We start from the raw sequence: 7,462 nt of genomic DNA on the forward strand, positions 1-7,462 counted from the left end.
TCTGTATCTGTGAGCTTGGTTTTGTTTTGTGTTGAGAGTCACATTTATGTGAGATCATACGTATCTGTCTTTCCCTGATTTTATGTCACTTAGCATAATGCCCTGCGGTCGGTCCATGCATGTTGTCACAAATGGCAGGATTTCATTCTTTTCATGGCTGAGAAATATTCCATCATGTATACATGTCACATCTTCCTTATCCATTCCTCTGTTGCTGGACACAGGGACTGCTTCCACAATTTGGCTATTATAAATAATGCTGTAATGAACATAGGGGTGCTTATGTCTTTTTAAGCTAGTGTTCCATTTTCTTTGGGTAAATACCTAGGATTGGAATTACTGGATGATATGGCATTTCTATTTTTAATTTTTTGAGGAACCTCCACACTGTTTTCCACAGTGGCTGCACCAGTTTGCATTCCCACCAACAGTGAGAATTTTTTATTTTTAAAAATTAATATAAAAAAAGAGGGTGCCTGGCTGGCTCAATCAGAGGAGCATGTACCTCTTGATCTCAGGCAAGGCCATGAGTTTGAGCCCCACATTGGGTGAAGAGATTACATAAATAAATAAATAAATAAATAAATAAATAGACTTAAAAAATTCATATTATTTTGCCCACTGCTGTGAAATGCCATTTTCATCATATCCCAATTCCTTTAAAATAATAGGTTTCTTTTCTATTTATCTGGCTACCCCTGACCCGGACTGCTTGCACTACAGTAGCTTTCAGCCAATACTCGGAGAAAATGCTGGCAGCAGTAATTTTATTTCCTTAAGAATTTCTTGGCTCTTTGTGAGCATTTATTCTTTCCATGAACTGAGACCTACTTGACAAGTTCAAAAATGATCTCCTTATGTTTTCATTAGAATCACATTCAATTTATAAATTAGTTTCTGGAGAACTGCTATCTTGGCAATGACTGTTCATTGCATAGGCCTTTCTCTGCAATTATTCATGTTGACTTTTATGTTGCTCAGTTAAAAAAAATGGTTAAAAATAAAGACCTAGCCAGTTTCTTATTAAGTTTACTCCTAAGTAGTTTATAAATTATATTGCCTTCTGTTCATGTACTCCTTTACCTTTCCTGTGTGATTATTATAACAATTGAGGACCTTTGAACATTTATTTTGTATCCACTTTACATTAATTTTTCCAGTTGTTCAATTTCTTCTGTCAGTTTTCTAGGTGGGCATGTATTATCTGTAAATAAGTCTCCTTCTTGATGATGACACTTCTTTCCAGAACTTTCCAGAAGAGGTTGTACGGGTAGTGATGTGTAACCACTGGCCTTCATTTTGGCTCATGGCTCTGAGGGGCAAGCCTCTCACACGGCCCATGGTCCCAGCTGCTCGCCACACTGGGAAGGATGGTGGAGACCAGACGTGCAGCCTGGGCCCTGCCCACTCAGCCTTCCGCAGGTGCAGCTTCAAGGGCAGGTGTCCAGCCTGCCACACATTCTGCATCTCCTTCGGAGCTCGGGAGGCTCTGGATGTGGGGACACGGCAAGTCATGCCAGGCCTTGGCCGCCCTCTGGTCAGCACTCTTGGGCAAAGAGAAGCCCGTCTGGCTCTCTGGCTGGTCAGGCAATGGCTGCTCACATGGCCCAGACACAGGGAGAAGGAGCAGGATGCTGCCTTTTTAGGGTTCTATGTTTCCTAAAGGAATGCCCAGGTGGTGTCTCCTTTGTCTAACCCCATCTGTCCCACCCAACCTGAGAGTCCCCACTCCTCTGTCTGCGTGTTTGTGTTAACCAGTCAGGCCCTCTGCTCAGTGTCTATAGGCCCCAGGGGATCAAAACTTTGGGGTTACCCCTCCTTCCAACCCCCATTCCCAGGGGGCTCCACACATCACTCCCCACTCCCAGCCTGCGGTGATTTCCATCCTCAGTGCTCTGATCTACGTGAAGGACCAGCCCCGAAAGTGTAGCCTGCCTACACGGAGAGTGCATACAGCAGACTTTCCTTGAAGATGTGGGGTGCGGGAAGGAAGATCCAGCAAGCCCACCTCTGGGTGTTTATGATACAGAATTAAAACCAGGAGGCCAAAGAGGTTTAGCACTCCCACATGCATTCCAGCATCATTCCCAAAAGCCAGAAGGTGGAAACAGCCCCTACATCAACCAACAGGTGTACAAACCTAACAAATGTGGTAAATACATACAATGGAATATGATACTATTCAGACTTTAAAAAGAAAGAAATCCTACCATTTGTGACAACACGGATGTACCTGGAGGACATTCTGCTAAGTAAAATAAGCCAAATGCAGTAGAGCAAATTCTGTGTGATTCGCCTTCTATGAGGTATTTAAAATAGTCAAACTTTTAGAGGCAGAAAGTAGTGGGGCACCTGGGTGGCCCAGTTAGTTAAGTGTCTGGCTCTGGATTTCAGCTCAGGGCATGATGTCAGGATCGTGAGATTGAGCCCTGGATTGGGCTTTGTGCTGAGCATGGAGTCTGCTTAAGATTCTCTCTCCCTCCGCGCCTCCCCACCTCCTCTCCTTAAAAAAAAAAAAAAAAAAAAGTGGTGGGAGTAGAGTGGGGTTGCCAGGGCTGGGGGTAGGCAGAAATAAAGAGATGCTAATCAATGGGCATAAAATTAGTCCTGCAGGAGGAACGAGCCCTAGAGACATGCTGTACAGCATCATGCCTGCAGGTGACAATACTGTGTTCTACTCTTGAAAATCTGTTGAGAGGGTGGATCTCCTGCCAAGTGTTCTTATCACAGTAACATTTTTTTTAAAGATTACTTCTGATAAAAGCAAACAATCTAAACTGAGTATTAGTATATTCTTGAGATCTTTTCTCAAAGAGAAGCCCTCCCAACCTCAGGAAAGGGCCTTCCCACCTCCCTAGAAGGCAGAAATGTCCTCAAGCACTTATTTTTTTTTAAAGTTCAGTTTCCCCCTGCTACTGTGTTTACCAACACTGGGGATACTCCCAGGTGTTAGAAATGGCCATCCTTTGGCCTGTTTGAGCGTGTGAGCCTCCCCATGTTCCCTGTCCCTGTCTCACTGCCAAGTCTGGAGAGGCACCTTCTGGAGCCAGATATCCAGGGACCAAGTTTTGGTCCTCAAGTCACATTTGGTGAGGGACCCAGGGCTTCTTCAAGTTGTGAGGTGGCTGCTTCATGCCCTCACCCGGCTTGGGGTTGTGGCAAACTATTAGTGTGGGGTGTGTGACCCTCATTGGAATAGAAGCCACAACATTGACTCCAGGTTGCAACTAAGAACAAAAGAGCTCATGAGATTTTGTGGCTGAGGCTGCTAGTCACCCCTCAGTATTTACTTTCTCTTTCCTGGTGGACTACTGCTGCCCAGCAGACCATCCCGAATCTAATATTCCTCCCGACTCAGTGGGTTGGCTGGGCTCAGGCAGGCTGTTGTGCTGCGTGGTGGGGCTGGCAGGTGATCAGTTGGCTCTGTCCAGGTAGTGGCTGCTCTGATGCCTTAGCTGGGGCAGCTGCACCAGGTGGTGTCTGGCGGGGCCTTTCTCTGTCCACACAGGAGGCTGGACCCCAGGATAGGACAGACAATGCTGTTAGGCCTCCTAAGGGCTAGGTCAAGAAATCGGGCCCACCTCTCGATAAGAATTGAAGAATTCCTATGTATTGGTCATCTATTATTTCCTAAAAATGACCCCGCTGAGTTTGGTTGATTCAGGAGGGACGTGGGCAGATGGCACTGTTTCTCCCTTCAGGTCTGCAGGCCACGGGATGTCCTGCAAGATGTTTACAAAAGTCTCTGCATAACTACATGTGGAGGCACAAGAGGACAAGCAGAAATGGGCAAGGACATTTGAAGGTCAAACTCAGAACACATGTCTTTTCATGTCAGCCAACATACCACTGGTCAAGAGAAGTCACACAACCACCAGGAAAGTCAAGGGCAAGAGAAGGGTGCCCCATCCCAGATGAGCTGCGGCATAGCTGTGGGTACTGGGTCGGGGGGGCACACTGCCCTACACCCCTCACTCCACCCCTGCCCAAAAGAAACCAACCCAGTTAAAATTAGGACTCAAGGAATAGCAGAGAAAATAATTAAACACATGATATTTAGACCTATTAAATGGGTAATTAGATTTTAAAAACTCCTGTTAACACGGACATTAACTTAAAGCAAATATTATATACACTTCACAAGGAAGTTGTAGGAAGACAGGGTTATTAATAATAATGTGGATCTAAAAGCCTAGATTATTCCAAGAAAATATAATGTTAAATGGGGACAGAGTGAGAGATTTAAAGGTGTGTTAAATTTCTTACTTTACTTAGGGAGAGGAGAGTTATTTTTCATTTAAGTGCAGAAAGACAGCTTCAAATTTATGTTTTTTTCCTGAAAGGTAATAGCTAGTATCGTAAGAACAAGATATATAGTTTCTAAAACACATAAGGAAAAAAGCAGCATGAAAAATATTAGCAACTAACAAAGAATAATTGGGAAAAAAATAGGGAAGCAAAAGTGGAGAGTCCCAGCAAGTGCATGAGGAGGGCCGGTCTTCTCTGGGCTCACGGGAGCCCGCCCCCTGGGGTCCAGCATGGCCTCACTGGCCAAGGGCTGCTCTGGGTGTCAGAATAATGTGTCTGCAGGTTATGAACGAATTAATCCTGCAGCTAGTAAGAGGCAGAGATGGGGAGCCTGGTGTCCAGGCCCTCATGACAGCAGGATCTTGATCACAGACTTGCGACCCTCTTGGGGTGAGCCTCTGCCACGACAGCTGGGCAACTGGCACGTCCCCCGGCACTGCCTCTCTGCCTCTGCTGGAAAATAAACTCCCAGGGCAGGTGGCGAACAATGACAAGCAACAGCAACGAACCAGCTCTGGTGCTGATGAAAGACACTCTCCATTCCTTGTGTCCTGGTCACTTCGCATCACTGGCACTTTTGAGTGTCCTTTGCTGGCTGAGTTGCCTGTTACTAGCCCCCAGCCCCCCATAAACTCTAAAGTCCAAGAAAGTAGGGTTAGGATGACTCTGTTTTTGTTCACTGTTGTATCTCCAGACCCTGGAATGGAGCCTGGCATGCAACAGGCACCAGACACACATGGGCTGGTCGATGGAAGAGCCAGTGGCCTGGGGGGCACTGGAGGCACTGGGGTGATGGAGGGGTTCTCAGACCCACCCAGAGTCGGAGGTGAAAGGATGGGCTCCAGGGCTGGGGTGGAGGGGCCGGTCCCAGGACAAGGACACCCCGGCCCCGTGTGTTGGGCAGGAGGAAAACAGAGCACATCTGTACCACACAGGTGAGCTGCTGGGGCTGGTGTTTCAAGGTGATGCTGTTGCCCAGGGAAGGCAAGTGTGGCTTCAGGATAACACATGGCCTCAGCATTGGCAAATGATGGGGGACTTGGGTCCTGGGGCAGGAGGACTGAAGTCAGGAGGGAGCGCACCCATCCTACTGAACCAGCTCACAAGGACTCTAGCGAACACAACAGTCTGTGCAGGAGCAGGAGTCCGGCGGCCAGAGTGTGTGTCCTGGGGGTCCCACCAGCCCAGCGCCAGGTGACACTCAGCAAACCCCTCGAGTGAAGATAAGGTCCTCCCTTTTAACCAAATCCCTTCTCTGTCTGCCAGGAGGGTGGATTGCTGGCCCTGTTGTAGGCAAAGGTGAGGGCGTGGACCAGGGGCTCCCTTGGTGACCTGGGGCTCCCTCCGGGATGGGCAGGGCTGCCACCTGTGTGGAAGCCACACCTTCCCAGCTGTGTCTGCAGCCCACGGCTGCCCAGCCCACAGCAAAGGGAACACAGGAGGGGCCGGAGACAGGATGTACCATTCGCTTGAAACTTGAAACAACAGTGCCCATATGGGTAGGAGATTATTTTTAAATGGCTGAAATGTCTAATTTACATAACCTATATTTCTTGTTCATATTTGTGCCTGGGGGTGTTAAATGAATAGTTGAATACTTGATGGCTCATTAATATAATTTTCTCAGGCCTCTCGTTGTTGAGAAGGATTCAAATGCATTTGTTTTTCTTTCTTTCTTTTTTTTTTTTAGCCAGTATATTAAAAAAGTTTAAAAATGTCGGAATGGGTTTAGGGAAATTGTAATGTGTCTTTAAATATTTGCATTTAATGAAACAACACTTTAAACACACACACATGAACACAAGGCATCTGTATACAAACCTCCACTTAGAGATAATGTCCGAGTCATCTTGTGCACCCTTGGAGGGGTCCCATGCCCACCGCTGACTCCTGCTGCCCCTCCCACACCCTGTGTTAGACCCGAACACTTGGCAGGTGGGTGCACTAAGTGCTGCACATGGGGTCCCCAGAAGCAGATGCTGGACGGAGCAGGGCATGTGATATTGAGCGGGAAAAGACCTGGGCTGCGGACCTGACAAGTCTCAGCCTCCTGAGTGATCAGCAGGCCCTGCCCAGGTTGGGGGGTGGGGTCCTGAGGTGAATCTCCATAGTGGGGACAGTCCTCCCTCCATGCCTGTGACAGACACGGAGGCGCCTTGTCACAATGCCCTCACCCCACCCCACCCCAGGGTGAGGTCGTCTCACCCTGACCCTTCCCAGGGCTAAGAGAGAGCCTTAGAAAGAAACAGAACTTGATAGATCTTCCAGAAATGTGCTCTTGTCACACATATCTGCCCTAGGAAAGCCCACTCCCGGGGCCTTGGTCACTGAGACTGACCTCCCTGGTGATGGAGCGTGTCCCACAGGCCACAGGGGGCTCGCCTGCACCCACTGAGTCGTGGAGACGGAGCCTGGCAGCTGCACCTCTGAAACCTCTCTGGCCCATGGAGCATAACGGGGCGGGGGGTGGGGGGGAGACGGGGCCAGGAATAGCTCACAGCATCTGGGGGGCAGACAAACCCCCAGGCCTCAGGAGGAGCAAAGCCACGGCAGTGTCACAGGCCTTGGCACCAGCAGCCAGTGACTCTCCTCAATGCCACTGCCGTGGACAGACCCTGCCTGTGACTCTCTGAGTTGCAAAGTCCCAGATGCTCCAGCTGGGGGTCAGTGGTGACCACACACTGATCCACTGGTTGTCGGGGCTGGTTGTGGATCCACGGAGCACTGGGATGGTTCTTCAGGGGGACGGCCATGAGCCAGGCCAGCACCCAGATGGCATGGACTAGAGAGGGGAGCCGGGGATGATGCTTATCTCCAGGACCATGAGGACTCAGAGGGTGAGTCAGTGATCAGTGCCCGGAAGCCTCCTCGCTGGGCATGTGGCACATGATGCCAAGGCCAAGACCAAGAAGTCACTCTGTTCCCTGCACACAGATGCTGCTTGAACCTCAGCTCAGCTCCCTTGGTCACTGACAAGATGTCTCACCCCCTCCCCTGCAATTCCAAATCCCCTCTACAAGTCCTGGCTGAGAGCAGCCTGCCTGGGGCATGACTCTCCATGTCCCCTGCATACTCGGGACACTCCACGTGCTCCCATACACCCGACCTGGTGATCCTCCGACCCCCCCGTGCCCACCCCACGCTGTGCCGGCCA

The sequence above is a fragment of the Canis lupus genome, chromosome 3, assembly GCF_003254725.2.
Source record: "Canis lupus dingo isolate Sandy chromosome 3, ASM325472v2, whole genome shotgun sequence".
NCBI lineage: Eukaryota > Metazoa > Chordata > Mammalia > Carnivora > Canidae > Canis > Canis lupus.